The following is a 17,797-nucleotide window of genomic DNA, read 5'->3' as shown; positions in this document are numbered from 1 at the left end:
GAGAGCATGTCAAATGTGTATAGATCTATATGGGAAGTCATGATCCCGCGCCCTGACTGTTAGGTACAGTCCTTTGGGTGACAGTTTGTCATAAACGTTTCGACGCCTGAAGACCATCGCTACAGGAATATTATGTTTAGTGTGGTTATAAAACTCTCTGGATAGACAATTATTATGGTATTTTGATTTATGAATGAGTAGCTATTAAAACTATTCTTCATCTAACAAGTGTGATCTTCTTATAGCTTTATTATATAAAACTATGCCTCAACCATTTAAGTATGTCAGTTGCTTGCGATTTTCGGACTTAGACATTAGAGACTGTCTGTTACTTTAGGAAAATAAGGGATTTCCTTGTATCCAAAACAATCAACTAATAGGAAAATAAGGGATTTTCCTGGTGCAACTATTTACAATTCACAACACGAACATTCATATGCATTTCATACTTTTATAAGATAATAAGGGATCTTCTCGGAAAACGCACAAACTTCGGAATGGCATACATTTTCTCAAAACCTCTTATGAACTCATCAACATAATTGTTGACACTTTTTCTTTGAAATAACTTGTATTCTCAGGGAACCGCTAAGCAGGTTTGGAAACCAACTTTTGGGGATTAACGCTCTGACGTTATTTACTTTTTTTGAATGATGTTTATGTATTTATCTTTTGAACATGTAATAAATACAATTATGTAAACATTTTGAAACCTTTATATGTATGGTGGTGTGTACTTTCCTTACTATGAACTGTTATGATACTGAATATGACGTCCTCCGCCCCCGAATGTTTCCGCCATTCTGGTTTGGGGGTGTGACACCAAACCATAGATCAAATCACAAGAAACAAATTTAAATTTCACAGTACAAAATCAAGCAAATTAATAACACTTCAACATATAGTTCTTAACTTAATGATAAATCATGATATCAATAGTTCAAAAACCAAAGAGAACTTATAATACTTAGTGTATACTTCACGGTTTAACAGAAATTTTGGACAATACAAGAAATATGTTAATGTAAATTCATGGCCTTAAAAATGGTTGGAACATAATTCCTTCGAAAATTCAATAAATATGTTGAAGCAAAAAGTAAAACGAAATAAATAAATTGAAGGATTTTTTAATTGGAAGAAATCCACATTTTAATGGGTTCCCAAATTGGACCAACAATTTTATGCGTTTTTGTTTCTTTTTTTGGGACACAATTTAAAAGATACTGAAAAGAGGGAGGCCATAGAAGGAAGACAAATGCAGGAGGAAGACGCCACTAGACTTGGCGATGTGAATTCAATATTTTTTTGAAAAATACCGTATCAATTAAAAAAGTAGAAACAATATGAAAGTAGGGTTTACCTTCATTTAAGAAGAACATAGTCGACACATAAATGTATCACTGGTAGAATTAAAACAAAGCTCTTTTCCGGTGAAGATTGCCCTAACGAAGGTGTAGGTGGCAATGGCGGGATCATTGATTCTGAAACCAATGTCGTGGAAATCGATTTCACAGAGGTTGGGTTAGTGGAATGTACGAACGAAACCCTACAGAGGGTGATGGTCGATGATTTTTGAGGTCGATCGTTTGAAGATAAAGAGGGGAGAAGAATAGGTTTTAGGAAGTTAACAAAATTTCCATAATTAAATATGCAAAGATTATTATAATAACCTTAAATGATTTATTATTTCTGCAATTCTCATTGCTGCATACATGCACACAATAGTTGCTAGAAACATTTGAACCTAGCTCTCTCTCTCTCTCTCTCTCTTTCTCTCTCCATATATATATATATATATATATATATATATATATATATATATATATGTATATTGGACGTAATGTATATAAAATACTTCCAAAAAACTCTTTTTTTCGGAGCCTTTGGGCGCGCTAAGGCTTCCTTCTAGTGCTGGGGAGGTACCCTAGGCTTTAGGGAGTTAAGATAGTCTAGATAGAGTGTAGATAAAGAAAGAGAAGTTGGAAGATGTGAGAAAAACGCATGGCTTTAGACCTCTATTTATAGCTGCTGGACTTCGGATTACGTTGGGCATAGTATTCGGGTACGTGGGGCGTTCCTTTGTACGCATGTGCATATATCTAATATTGGGATTATAATTATCTAAAAATTCGAAGATTCTTGTTTATAGTTTTGAGATTCAAAACTATTTAGAGAGTCCTATTGATCGATTATAATTGGTGGCAGATTGTAGAAACTTAATTGGACATTATTTGATCCTAATGTGAGAGATAGGTGAAACCGATTACAACGGTCCAATGTTTGACTATAAGCAAATCGAGGAGGTCAAATCATACATTACTCTTGTTATTGATACCATCGTCTCAATAGTCAATGTAACTACTCAAATCATTCAAACTATATTTTAAATAATCACGACCAACAACATACCATTCATTCACAAATTTCTTTTTCTAGTGTATGATTTTCTCCTGAGGTTGACTCTAATAGTTTTAAATACAAGAACTAGTTAATATGGGGGTTGAAACACTAGTTGTTCCAGGAACCTTTCCAATTGGGTGTTCTAGTTTAATTCTAACAGTTCGTGCTTCTGAAAAAAAAGATTATGATAATAGAACCAGTTGTCTCATCAGGTACAATGAACTTGTCGAATACCACAATGATCTGTTGAAAAAGAAACTAAACCACCTTCTAGAGCCTCATCAGAATGTCATCATCATCTATGCTGACTACTATAGTGTTGCCATGCAGATTATCTATTCTCCTGTTAAAATTGGTACAAAACATGTTATAATATTGTTACTGCTCCACGATTTACCATGTTATTGAGTAATTTAGTATCTTGATTTATGTTCTTGTTGGGATGGAATTCAAAAAATTTCAGGATTCACAAATCCGGTTTTGAAGTCGTGTTGTGGAGGTGGAGGCCCATACAACTACAACATCAATCCGTCGACGCAATGTGGACATGTACTTGCGACTGTGTGTGATGACCCGGATGCGTATGCTTACTGGGATGGAATACACTTTACAGAAGCTGCATATAGAATAATATTCAAGAGTTTATTTAATGGCCAATATACTACACCCCGCTTTAATTCCTTGTGTCCTACACCTACACCTACATCAACATCACAAGTTGAAGTTGCTTTATCGGGATCACAAATACAACGCTGACCTATCAGAGCATGGAAAGACATGTACTTGCCACTTAAAAGGCACTACAAATATTTCATAAATTGTTATTGTTTATATAAGCTACATACATAATTAAAATAAAATAAATGGCATACACTTGTTTAATGAAAAAAGTTGAATAAAATAGAATGCCTGTTAAGTAGTGTAACCATTCATTGGATTAAAATCAACCGTAATAGATGTCATGTAGGCATTTAATGGATATGGAGTCGGTTATGACCCAAAACGGGCTGTTTGGTACTTTTTTTAATGCAGGGGATATTTGGTACTTGTATTAAAATGTATGTGTTGTGATTGAAGTAGCTTTCTTGGCCAATTGTATAATTACGTAAATAATGAATCTATTGAATTTAATTACTTCAAAGAAAAAGAATATTAATTTCAAAAGTACAATAGTAATGGGCTTTTGGTTTAGAGGATGTTTTTGTAAGGAATTGGAATCCAAAGTAATTGTAATATGCCATTGGTTTGGTTGGATGGAAATGAAATGGAACTCCATTACATTTCTTTGCTATTTTACGTTAGATTTGTGAATATATCAAAGAAATTGGAATGTAAATTAATGTATGTTATAAGAAGAATGTGTTCGTGTTTTAATGGGTTTATGAGGATAATTTTGTCTTTTAATGAACAAAAATGAACACTGGAATTCAAGCTAAGACAAGTTAAACACATAATTTTCTTATAAATATAGAAATAAAAAGGGGTGTTTGAATGTGCACTTAAAACAGTATAGAGTGTTTGTCCAAAACAATTTTGGGTCAAAATAATCAGATTAAGAGAAAAACAGTAAAGGGAGTGAGTGACCTAAGAAAACTGATTGTTGCACTAACTTCACGTAATAATCATCCAAAAAAACGCTACAACAGCAAAGTAATAGGGGATTTCATGATTATTATCACCTTTAGACTTATTAGTGTCCACTGGGATACTTTTTAATTCAAAAAATTAAAGATTTTTTGCTTAGAAAGAGAATTTGGATAACCATAAAGTATCAACGATACACAAAAATTGTACTTTATTACAAACCAGAAAATAAGAGTCGGTTTTCTATCTTGGATATTAATAGAATGAACCCTTAAAATTCAATAAAATAAAAAATGGGCTCTAATGATGACACTAATAGAGTAAATCTTCTTTAAACTAGAATAAAAGAAAACCCTTAAATTCATGAAGTAAATAAATCATCTCACAGTGCTTGAGAGAATCTGTAAATCGATTATATAAAAAAAAATATATACAAGAACAGTAACCACATTAATCGAGTCTAGAAGGGAAATCAGAAACTATTGTTCTAAAATCCCAAATCAACATCAGATTCGAAAAACCCAAACTATAGGAAACCACTTACACTACAAGAATAATGGGCATTAGCGGCGACATCCACCTTTAGCAGTCACACGTAACTTTCGCTAAAGGTGGCTATCGCCGCTATATGTTTCGCCGATAATCCCTATTGTCTGCGATCCACGTTGAAATATGAGGTGAAACCTTATCCGTTGACTTCGTCCCTAATCCAAGGACTGAAAATCGATAACGTACATACCAATAGCGGCGACACCACTAATACTCGAAAATTTTGACCGTCAAAGTTTCCCCCCAAAAGTTGTCACCGATAATACTCAAAAATTTTGACCATCAAAGTTCCCCCCCCCCCCCCCCCCCCCCCCAAAGGTTTCGCCGCTAATACTCTATCTGTCGTCGCTAAAAGTCGTCGCCGCTAAAAGCCGTCGCCACTAATTCCCTTTGCAAATATAACCCCTTCAGCTCATTCTTCCCTCTTCTGTGAACTCATTTCTCTTTGTCACCACTCCGGCAACAACTCATTATTTTCTGTTTTTTTTATTCTTTATCTTCCCCATGTGACATACTCATTGGTGGTGTTAGATTGTTTTAGTCCCTTGCTGGAGATGTTGCAGATCTACCGGAATTCGAATTCGTTGTTGTCTGCAGAAATTGGCCGGAATACCGCCACCAGTCCACCACTATGCTTCAACGTCGGATTATACACCACCACATGCTCTATATATGTTTATTGTAATGTTTTGTATGTATAATGTGTATTTTGTATGTGTATGTGTATTTGATGTGTATATATATATATATATATATATATATATATATATGTATATATGTATGTATGTATTTGTGTATTAGTATGTGTATCATGTATGTATATGTGTTTTTATATATGTATTATATATATATATGTGTGTGTGTGTGTGTGTGTTTTTGTATGTGTATTATATATTTATTTGTGTATGTATGCATGTGTTTTTGGTTATATGTTTTTATAATGTTTTTATATTTTTATAACGGTTTTTATAATTTTATAATGTTTGTTTTGTATATATAAAGAACGTTTTAAAAAAAACAAAAAAAAAAAGAGATAACTACAATTAGCGGTGACACTTTTAGTGGCGACGAATAGTATTAGTGGCGGCAGGGCATTAGTAGTTACGGTAAGCATTAGCAGTGACAATTGGGGTATTAGCGACAATCCAACAGGGCTTGTAGATCCTAACCTTGTTCACCTTGATCTTTCTTCTGTAGGTATAACATTTTAATATTGATGACTTTCTCATGTAGATCTAGTTTAGGTGAAGGTTTGAAATGTTTTGGTCCCATCGTTGTGGTTCTTGTTAGTAGAAGTTACTCCTGAACCTTTGAGCCATATATTTGGTCCTTCTTGAGGTCACCAAATATAAAAAATCGGATCATGATGAGTATAATCATTGCATGCATGAATTGGACATTTTCATCTTAAGCATTAAGTCCCAAAAATGAGAAATGGTCACTAAGGGGGTACGTTGGGCGTACGTATGTGTACGCTTAGTGTAGTGCATGCTTTCCCTGATTCATTGCTGTGACGGGTTGTACTCTAAGCTTCAGCATGTAGTATGCGGGGCATACAAGTTTTGTACTTTAGGCGTACTTATGAGGTGTTGTTTTTTGAGCCTTTTGGGCCTTGGGTTTTTGGGAGTTGGGCCATGAGTAGTTGGTCAGATTTAGGATGGGTAAAGTGGTCTTTTACCTGTTGGAATGAAAGATAATGAATTGGACCTTGGATTATAGGAAATATCTTAATTATTGACTACAGATAATTTGGTTGTGTTTAGTGTGAAGAACCCGATAGCATCAGTGCGTTTGTTTCGGTTATCTCGAATTGAGGTGAGTCTTCTCACTGTACGCGTGGGTCTAAGTCACCAATGTCGGCCCACTAGGATATGTTATGTGCTTGTTGTTTTTGTGATTCTTGTTTTATGTATGTGTGCCTGTTTTTTACATGTATGTGGGGTGAAATAGACCTGGTACAACCTTGAGCTGACACATGAGTTGAAATAGACTCATGGGTGAAATAGACCCGGGGGTGAAATAGTTCGGGTATAGCCTTGAGCTGACATATGAGTTGGGATAGACTCGGGGGTGAAATAGGCTTGGGTGAAATAGACCCGATATAGCCTTGAGCTGGCATATATGTGTGATGTGTGGTATGTTGGGGATCTCACTAAGTTTTGTGCTTACAGTTTATTTTTATGGTTTCCGGTACTGTTAGTTCGTAAGGGAAGGATCCGACATGATCGCAATGCATCCACACACAGGTTTTACATTTTATTATTTTGGAATTGTACTCTGATAAATATTTATACTTTAATATAGTTTTGAATGGTTGATAAGAATAAATGATGTTTCTATGTTCAAGTAAAAACGAGATTTTAACCTTTTGATTTTGGGTCATTAGATGTCCGGGGGGGGGGGGGGGGGGGGGGGGGGGGGGAGGGTTAGGTTTGCAAATCTTGTAATTAATTTTATAAAACATTAAAAAACTGATTAAAGAAGAAATTCCAATTGAACTGCCCTTAATCATGACATTTAATTTCAATTTGAACAAGAATGTCATCGCAACAAAACATTCTGAAATGGACAAAATTTATATAATGGAAACATTTTTGGAATTTAGTCGAAGAAAATTGCAACATTTTTGAAATTTACTTAATAGAAAAGAGAAAAACAATGTGGGTGTAGTTGTTTATTACTTTTTTTTCGTGGTAAGTTTTACGAAGAAAATCAATAACATGTTAAAAATTCAAGAATCCTAACATGCACTAATTAAATGAAAAACATGTTAAAAAGCCAAAAATTTAATTACATAGCATATTTTTTTCATTATAGTTTTCTACGTAGTGATTTTTTATATAACGAGAGCTCCGCACTATCTTCGGCACAAAATTTTATTACCTTTTTTTTTTTCAAACAACATCTTGCAATGGAGTTTTCTACATGTTCTTGGTCCATCACATGCTTAATCTTAATGATTTTGCAGCCATTGTTATGGAATAGAAGCTTGTACGCTATACGTTCATCTTTAGCTTTGGCGACTCCCTGGCCGACACGGGTAATATTAAACAACTCGCTGCCATATCCCACGCGGACATTCAGTCTCTTCAGTTTCCTTACGGCGAAACCTTCTTTCATGAACCCACCGGTCGTGCCTCCAATGGACGCCTCATCATCGATTTCCTGGGTAACTTATCATCGATTTGAAACAATTCATATATAGTAATAGTTGTAGATATGTGACATCTAGTAAATAACATCTAATAAAGTATTACTATAATTGCGTTAAACGTTGCATTTAATTTTCAAGGAATAAAGTTATTCATGTTCTATGTGAATTAATGACTTTATATTTTTGTTTTTGTTCATGAAGCTGAGAGCCTTGGCTTGCCACTAATACCACCGTTTCTGAACGATAAAGAGAGTGACAATGTGGTGGCGTTGGGACCAGGAGTTAATTATGCAGTCGTGGCAGCAACAGCATTGGATACATCATTTCATGAAGCAAGAGGGACTGTTGATCCTGTGGCAAACATATCTTTAGGAGTTGAATTGGCATGGTTTAAACGATCATTGGCTTCTATTTGCAGCAGCGCCTCAGGTGATCAAATATTAATGCGTATATTGGGATTATAGGACTAATATTATAAAAGCCCTAAATTTTTAACGTGTAATTGGAGGTGGAGGCCCATACAACTACAACATCAATCCGTCAGCGCAATGTGGACATGTACTTGCGACTGTGTGTGATGACCCGGATGCGTATGCTTACTGGGATGGAATACACTTTACAGAAGCTGCATATAGAATAATATTCAAGAGTTTATTTCAAGGCCAATATACCACACCCCGCTTTAATTCCTTGTGTCCTACACCTACACCTACATCAACATCACAAGTTGAAGTTGCTTTATCGGGATCACAAATACAACGCTGACCTATCAGAGCATGGAAAGACATGTACTTGCCACTTAAAAGGCACTACAAATATTTCATAAATTGTTATTGTTTATGTAAGCTACATACATAATTAAAATAAAATAAATGGCATACACTATCCACACAGTTTAATAGATGCGATGTAGGCATTTAATGGATATGGAGTCGGTTATGACCCAAACTCCAGAGCTGGCTGTTTGGTACTTTTTTTAATGCAGGGGATATTTGGTACTTGTATTCAAATGCATATGTTGTGATTGAAGTAGTTTTCTTGGCCAATTGTATGATTACGTAAATAATGAATCTATTCAATTTAATAACTTCAAAGAAAAAGAATATAAATTCTGAAAGTATAACAGTAAAGGCCGTTTGGTTCAGAATATCTACAACTATCACTATATATGAATCGTTTCAAATCGATGATGAGTTACCTAGGATATCGATGATGAGGCGTCGATTGGAGGCACGAAAAAATCGTTGATGAGGCATTCATGAAAGAAGGTTTCACCGTAAGGAAGCTGAAGAGACTGAACGTCCGCGTGGAATATGGCGGCGGGATGTTTAATATTACGTGTTTCGGCAAGGGAGTCGTCGTAAGGAAGCTGAAGAGATTGAACGTCACATGAATGGTGAAAACCAATCATATTATGCCATGCAGAAACTTCTGGAACATTCTTCCATATTTACCATCATGGCGTAATAGGAACATGGATAGTACAAGAGGCATCAAGTTTGGCACAAGAGCATCTATCTTGGAGCAACATCACTATCTTGGCGCAACAATTACATGAATGGTGCAACAACATACTACATGGCGCAACATGAGTACCCCATGGCGCAAGAGGGATACCCCAAGATGCAAATGGGAGAATCTTGGCGCAATATGGAGTGCCCTTGGCACAACAACATCCTTCTTGGCCTAATTCTTCAGTAGATGGCGCAACAAGGTACCTTTGTTGCTCCATATCACTCCTACGTGCTCTAACCCTCTTCCAGGTGCTCCAAACCCCCTTTTTATGATCCGTTCCTTTGGCACTTGATCCATTCATTTTTAGGTGATTCATTCCATTCTCATATGATCTATTCCTTTGGCACATGCTTAATGAACCCCAAGTGCTCCTGTGATCTAAGTGCTCCATGTTGGAAAAAACTTCATACCCCAACAATCTCCCACCTGAAGGCTTGAAAAACTTCATCTGCCATTCAAATTTCACCATTCCTCAAAGTACTCCCTCCCTCTCTCTCTCTCTATCTCTTTCTGTGTGTTAATCCCTTCTCTTCAAACTTACGAAAGGCCATTTAAAGCCATACAAAGCTTTAACTTCACACTGGTAACAACCTTACTGAACATATAAACTGGATTCTTCATTCCAAGGATTTTCTTCAAGTTTAGAGTTCCTTTATTGATTAAATCTCGAATAAAATGGTACCTCATCTAAATGTGTTTCGTTCTACTATGAAACACTGGATTCTTTGCTAAGTGCACTGCACTTTGGTTGCCGTAATACAATACATAATCCTCCTGATGCATTCCAAGTCCTGACAAGAAACTATTCAACCATATGATCTCTTTGGCAACTTTTGTAAGTTCCATGTATTCTGCTTCTATGGCTGAAAGAGCAACACTCTTTTGTAACCTTCACATCCAGTTGATTGTTGTACCTCCAATTGTGAACACATAACCCGTTGTGTTTTTTCCTGAATCTGAACATCCACCTAAGTCTGCATCACCGAACCCTTCTAAAACTACTCCTTTTCTTCTAAAACATAAGGAACACTCATTTTTTCCTTTTAAGTAGCGTAGCAACCATTTCACTCCTTCCTAATGTTGTCTTCATGGATTTGACATGAACATGCTCACAACTGCCACTGCATGAGCGATGTTTGCTCTGGTGCAAACCAATACGTACATTAAACTACAAATTGCACATGTGTAGGTAACTTTAGCCATGTATTCCTTGTCTTCTTCTGTTATTCAGGATTGCTTCTTGGTAAGTCTCAACTGACTCCCCGATGGTGTGATGGGTTTTGGTATACTACAACATCATATGGTGCACATACAACAATAAATACCTTGGCTCTATGTTTTCACTAATTATACATGCAAATGGTTTCCAAGGCATTAACCTATCACTAGCATGCATTTTGACATAAACAATACAACATACTAGTTAGGATAACATACCTCTTTGTTGTAGTTTGATTCCATGGAGCTTAAGAGCCTAGTGCACCAAGTGTGACACCTCAAATGGTTGACACAACACTACCAACAACTTTTAATAACTTGAGAGAAAAGTTCTTATGCTCAAAATCGGCTAGCCCTCTCATATCATTCTTAGGGTCGATTTCTTGAGCTATGGGGTCTTTATATATTGTGGCTATTAGGGTTACTGTTGGATTAATGTCTAAGTCCATAACTATAATTGGTAAGACTTGACTCGACCCGGTATGGTCCATTTGGGTTGCATGGCATCATGCACTTGGATAGACTATAATGAGAGAAATAAGACACTTATGGTTATTAATATATTATAAGTTCTAGTATATTAATAATAAGAATAATAATATTATTTAATTAGTATTGATCAAGAATTAATCTAGGATTAATTAAGTGATCAAAAGAAGACTAATTAAATATATGGGTTGATTGTGCAAATCATCCATACTTATATAGTGGGCTAATGCTCCATGGATTATCTAGTTGGGTTAAAACCCATATGATGCTCCGTGGATACTCCATGGTGTTTTTGTACCCATGGATCATGGAAATGAAAGGCCATGTCAATTAGGGTTTACATGGTGTAACCCTAACTATATATGCATCTTATTCTTGACCAAAATTGGCCACTAGTGTGTGTAAAAGGAAGGGCTAGCCGATTTCATGTAGTGTAGAATTCTCTCAAGTTATTCCAAGTGTATTTGATGTTGTGTGAACCATTTGAGGTGTCACACTTGAGGCACTAGGCACTCGAGCTTCATGAAGACATTCTACATCAAAGAGGTATGTATTCTATCTTGTTATATTCATTGTTTTGTATGCTAGATTAGGATAATACCTTGGATGTTCATATTTCCATGTATAATAGAGAAAACATAGATCCAAGGTATTTAGGGTTGCATGTACACTTAGGAGTGTTAGAATGCTCAAAACCCAACAGTGGTATCAGAGCCACAGGTTGTTTTCCGCTATATTGATGCAAATATTTTATTTTCAAAGTTGAAAAAAAGGAAAAAAAACATGAAGTTTGTCAAATTTTAAGATAATGACTTGTTCTTGTGAAAAACTAATTATTTGTAAAATTTGAATAATTTGCTATATGAGTTGAATTAGGTCAAATTGTCAAATTCAGTAAAAGATAAAATGATTTGATTATTTTATTAGTTTTAAAAGTTTGATCTAAAGAGTTTTATTTTTTGAAACCTCCATAAGTTATGGATATGAAAAGGTTTTTAAAAAAATTTGATTAAAATTTTTTATGGAGTTACAAAATTTGGTGTTAATGTTATAAAGAATTCCATAACTTAAGAATAAGTTATGGATCACCAAAAGTTTTTTGTGCTACCTTGTTTTATGAGTGAATTTAGATTAATGAAAAAAATTATGTGATAGTTGGTTTTAATCCAAATTAATCCAAAAGAAGTTCATAAAATGTGTTTATGTAACTTAAAATTCACATTTATGAATCTTAAAACTCATAAAAGTTAACATAGGTTACAAAATGAAGAATCTTTTTCCTCATTAAATTGTTTTATGACTCCATAACTTGTCCTCAAGTTATGGATGTTCAAGAGTCTCCTCATTAAAGTTTTTAAAACTTTAATTTAACTCATAAGTTATGAAAATCCAAGAGCTTTGAATAGTTTCAAAACTTGCTCTCAAGTTTTGGAATTTGTAAGGTTTTCCCCATGAATACTTTAATTCCAAGTTAATCCCTTAGAATTTTAAAAGTTAAAATTCAACCCTTATACTTTATAATATTATAAGTTAATAATAGTTATATATATGTATAAGAGTAAAGTCAGTCTTACCGTTAGTAGGCCTCATTCACAAAGTCGGTCTATAAGGGGAGGTATAAGGTTACTGCCTATAAAATGGCAGTTTAATGGGTGTCCACTCTCACCCACCACTTCCTTGACCGGTGGAGGGTCGTTAGCCGAACGGGTAGGACAAGGACTAGAATTCTCCCTTCATTAAAAGTATTAATGATAAATACTAAGTAACTAAACTCTTATAAATACCCAATCTTAGTTACTTAGGAAAATGTGAATAAGGTGCTAATCCATGAAATTACAATTTGCACTTTGTTTAAGTCGGTTAGTGGAGCGTGTGTGGTTAACCGGCACACTAAATCGTATTTAACAAGGTAGGCAAAGGGTAACTTAATGTTTATCATAGTATCGATGGAGCGTGTGTGGTTAACCGGCACATCGATTGAGGGGTAAACACTTAAGGGTACTAAGTAATTTGCATGGTTACTTCACACCTTGTTTTGTGATCGTTAACATCCCAGTCACAAAACCTGAAGGGCACACTCGAGATTGAAACATGCCATTGAAAAGTTCAATGAATCTCAAAATATCTAGGAGTTTCAAATCCAATTAAAACCTTATAATACATTTCGTTTATCTTGGTGGAAATTGGTGAATCGTCATTCACCTACCTTCAAATATTTTATAGTTTTGATTACGGCATCCCTCTTCTATGTTATAAAATAGTTTTTTGGGCCCTAGCCTTAATATTTCATATTGGGTGTCATATTAAGGTCTTTAGATCAACTATCTTGAATATCTCCCAAAAGATGTCTAAGTTCAGACATCTATGATCTTCCCAAATCTCTTGGAACTTTACTTCTTTCACCTCCTCCAATTATTATCCCTAACCCACAAGTTCTTGAAAAGTTTAAGGTCACTCAATTCTTATTGGCAAGCAAGTTCTATGTCTAATCACATCTTAGAGATGAAGTCACATATTGACAAGCCGGGAGAGTTGGGTGTCAATGTCTAGAGGAAGTGGATGTTCAATCACTTTCCAAGTCACATAGTGAATTCCTTTGGGACTCCTATGAAATAGACTATGACAAGACCCTTAATGATCTTATCTATTTGCTTGGTGCTGTTAAATCAGAAATGATTTGGTTTACTAGTAAAGAAAATTTTATTAGGAGATCAACTTCCCAAAACTTTATGGATAGGGACAATAGTGACATAGGAAATCCAGAAAAGCATTCTCCTCCCAATGGAAAGGGATTGGCCATAGTCAACCTGGTTGACCAAATGGTAAAGAGAAAGGCTAAATCTGAGATAGTCCCATGTACTATTACCTAAGGGTCCATATGTTTGTATTGCCAAAGGAAGGGGCTTTGGTTACGAAGCTGCCGAACTTACCTAAGAATGGTAAAGTCAATAAGTTTGACTCTACTTAAGGTAAAGTCCACTATCTAACTCTGCTAAGTTTTTATTCTGAGATTCTTGATACATGATGTGACTGGGTCACATGGTGATCTTTTAAGAATCAAAGAAAAGAGAAGGAACTTAAAGAAAGAATATGTTGAATCTGATCACGTAGATGGATTTCTATCACATAGTTTGAAGATCGGATTCTTGAGCTACTTCTTAGGAGTTATGATATATTTCTTTGGAGTAGATAACAACAAGTTTTCATATGGATTGTAAGGATAAGTTTTTCCGCAAAGTTTTAAAATAAAAGGAAATTTTTGATTTTATTTATTTTATGTATCCTTACAATGGCGTTTATGGAAAATTGTTGCTTATAAGATTCCACTGATAGCAATATTAGAAAGTGAATTTGATTCTTTCATTTGTGGTAATGTCTAAATTTACCAAATAAGGAAAGATCCTCATCAACCAAGTTTCAATTGGACCGAAACTTGGAATCATGCAAGTTGTATAGCACGATGAAGAAGAACTTTCAAGCATTGGAAAAAATTAAGTCTAACTACTTGTTCACATGGATGTGTGAGTCAAGTGAAGGACTAAGGGATCGAGTACACATTCTTGTGCACTGGTTAAGTCCACCACAAAAGATCGATAAGACTATTCGTCATTATTTACTAAGGCTTAGTAACTATGGTTATACTTACAAGCTTAAGTATAATTTCTGAAACATTGGAAAAGATCCAATGTATGGCAGATCGAATAAGAAGAATCAAATTAGGCAGAAGGATAAATGTTTCTCAAATCTAGAAAGATGGGAGAGTACTTTAGTATCAGTTTTTGTGATCATCTTAATGATTAAGAAACCATATCACAATTAGTTCTCTAAGGAAATCTTAGTGCATTCTTATCACTAAGAAGAGGAATCTTGAATTGTTGGAATGGTTAAATCAAGAAGATGAGTCATACTTCGTTCCAATACAAGTCTTAGAGTCATACTCCAAGATTGTAACTTGAGTGACATGTCTTAAAGAAGGTTTAAAAAACTTGTCAAATTTAAGAATAAAAGTTTTCTACTCTTGTACATTTGAAATTGGTAAGTTGTGATGTTTTGGAAAAAACAAAGACCAACTAAGACCAATTGTGTGAAGTGTTTGTCTTGATTAGAATCCACACTATCTCTTGAATATCTGATAAGGAAGTCTTATATGTCAAGAGGAAAGTGGGAGTCTTAAAGGTCTTGAAAGTCTCAAGAACTAATCAAGAATAAAACCTGAAGTTCTTCACTAGCACACGAATTAAGGTTCATAACCTATCGTGTTGACATATTCTGTGCCCATTCCAATTAAAGTTGGCTTTGCATATGAGTTCTTAGAGTTCTCAATTGGTTGCACAACTTTGAAGCAATGGCAGGCCCTTGAGCTGCTAGGTGGCAAGAAATTAAGATTGATTTCATTCCATATGAGTTTGGATTTGTCATTAACCTTTTCTTGTGACTATGGTTTTGACAATTCACATGGATAAGAACACATACACCATTAAATCTAACTGTTATAAGGTTTCTCTCTGATTCATGAAAAATGATGGAAAGGAAAGACTTTCACTAAGTAGATTTTAGCAAGATAGAAATTGTGATATTTGCATTCTCAAAGTCGTTAGTGGAGCGTGTGTGGTTAACCGGCACACTAACATGGAATTGTGAGAAGTGGCAAAGGTCTAAACAATCGAGACTATGAATACGGCATCCCTTCTCATAGTTCTTAAAATTGTTTAGGTACACCTGTGAGCTATCTAAAATAAGGTGTATGATATTGATAAAGTTTTATCAAAGCAATCTAGTATAAAAAATATGAACTTTGGTAAGAAAGTCAATAACGTATTGATTTTTAGAAGTCCAGCTGATTTCTGAGTACATGTCAAAGCTAGTGGGAGCATAAGTGTTATGCTAATAATCATCATGTTAGTCGGAGCATGATAATTATGATAAAGGTTGCAAGTTAGCAATGATAATTATAGAAAACAAAAGGTTTCAATTGGGAAAAAGTTGTTTTGCTATAATTAAGGGAGATGAAATTATACTTCATCTCAATTCTAAAAGCTTAGATTGAGGTTTTAATCGTATTTAGTCAAGGATATATATATATATATATATATATATATATATATATATATATATGAATTTCATGTTGGAATGGCTCAACATAAAGAAATTCTATATATGGGTCCATTATTTGTGTTCTAAAAATTCGATTATGATTACGGCATCCCTTTTCATAATTTGAATTATGAGAACTTGGCAAATAGAAATGGAAATGTTATAGCAAAAGACTGGTTTAGTCTTTATGTTAGACATCATGAATCGTGTCCCATATGCTTCGGATATAGGATCGATTACATGTGCTATATTCATCCTTTCTAAAATTTTCCAAATGTATGGGGCATTAAGAAGGGAAAAGGTCTAGAATTGGATATAACTAAAAGGATTAAGCAGTTGTTGAGGACAATCTAAGGTTTACCAAAGATTGGTTGCTCAAGGACAGTTGGAAGTATAGTGATAATTCTGGAAGGACCATATTGACATAATCTGTAAGGAGGCAACTCTTGTTCAGAAGTCATAGTCATAATGGCATATATATATATATATATATATATATATATATATGTATGTATGTATAAGAACAAAGTCAGTCTTACCGTTAGTAGGCCTCATTCACGAAGCCAGTCTATAAGGGGTTATAAGGTTACTGCTTGTAAAATGGTTGTTTAATGTGTGTACACTCTCACTAACACTTCCTTGACTGGTGGAGGGTTGTTAGCCGAACGGGTTTGACAGGATATTAATTCTCCCTTCTGTAACATCCCAAATTTCGAGTCCAAAAATTTCATTTTTAATTAATAGATTTATAAAACTTGCATAAGAAAACATAGTGAAGACATATCATTTCATAAAACTAATATCTCATGTCTGAAAACCAAACCATAAATATAACAATGTCAGAGTACAATCCCAAGAATCTCATGATGCGGAAATCCAATGTGTGTGTGTATGATGTGCAGCTACTGCACCAGCTCTTTCCCCTTCGCTGAAGAGGTACATGAAACAAAACTGAAAACTGCAAGCACGAAGCTTAGTAAGTTCCCCCACCGTACCGCATACCATACAATCACATAACATATATATACTATCAGGCATATCTGGTTGCCCGACCTACCCCTTCGGTCCTCTTGACCGGATATTGCCTAGCATACCTGGGAGCTATCCTCCCCTTCGGTACTCTCGACCAGATACTGCCTAGCATACTTGGGTGTTGGCCTCCCCTTCAGTCCTCTCGACCGGATACTAGGGACTATTTCACCCCTCTACTACTACTAGATAACATGTAACACATAATTATATTTTATCTAGCATGACTAGGCATGACTACCCCCCCCCCCCCCTTCGGCCCTATCGATCGGAAATCTTGAGGACTATCTCCCCTACCGCTACTAGCATATAACATCATATCATACTAGCACATAACATATCATGTAGTAGCAAACCTAGATGAATATCACAAATACAATCATCTAACATACGACTCATACTGGTGGGCCGACATTGGTGCCTTAGACCCACTTCTACTGGAAGGTAACTCACCTCGTAAGGCTGACTGTTGAAAAGTTGATCGGTAGATGTCTGATTGTTGCTCCGGTGATCCTCCGGCTATAAATCCATAAAACACTTAATCAAACATTGTCAACTACTCTTAGGGTAGAATGGCTACTTTACCCCTGACCAAGTCAAAGTCAAAGTCAACTTCCAGTTGACCTGACTCGTCAAGTTGGGCCGCCAACTCGTCGAGTCCCTATCCTTTCATCTGACCTTCTTCACACCCCTACTCGTCGAGTTTAGCAACGACTCGACTAGTTCTTCTTTTAAAAGATCCTCGACTAAACCTTCATTCGACTT

At 35.3% G+C, this 17,797-nt stretch overlaps 2 pseudogenes across 1 annotated transcript; both read left to right on the top strand.

Annotated features, from left to right (window-relative positions):
• The first annotated feature begins 1,463 nt into the window (after positions 1-1,463).
• Positions 1,464-3,264, top strand: LOC145068221 (GDSL esterase/lipase At1g28600-like; annotated as a pseudogene).
• A 4,148-nt stretch (positions 3,265-7,412) lies between these two features.
• Positions 7,413-8,685, top strand: LOC145068996 (GDSL esterase/lipase At1g28660-like; annotated as a pseudogene). The gene is made up of 3 exons (XR_013689207.1): positions 7,413-7,702; positions 7,889-8,116; positions 8,196-8,685. The product of XR_013689207.1 is annotated as a GDSL esterase/lipase At1g28660-like (transcript).
• Positions 8,686-17,797: the final 9,112 nt, after the last annotated feature.

This window comes from Lactuca serriola, chromosome 8 (genome assembly GCF_051521515.1).
Source record: "Lactuca serriola cultivar US96UC23 chromosome 8, Lser_US96UC23_V15, whole genome shotgun sequence".
NCBI lineage: Eukaryota > Viridiplantae > Streptophyta > Magnoliopsida > Asterales > Asteraceae > Lactuca > Lactuca serriola.
The sequence above is the reverse complement of the archived record's forward strand: the minus strand, read 5'-3'. Positions and strand labels throughout refer to the sequence as shown.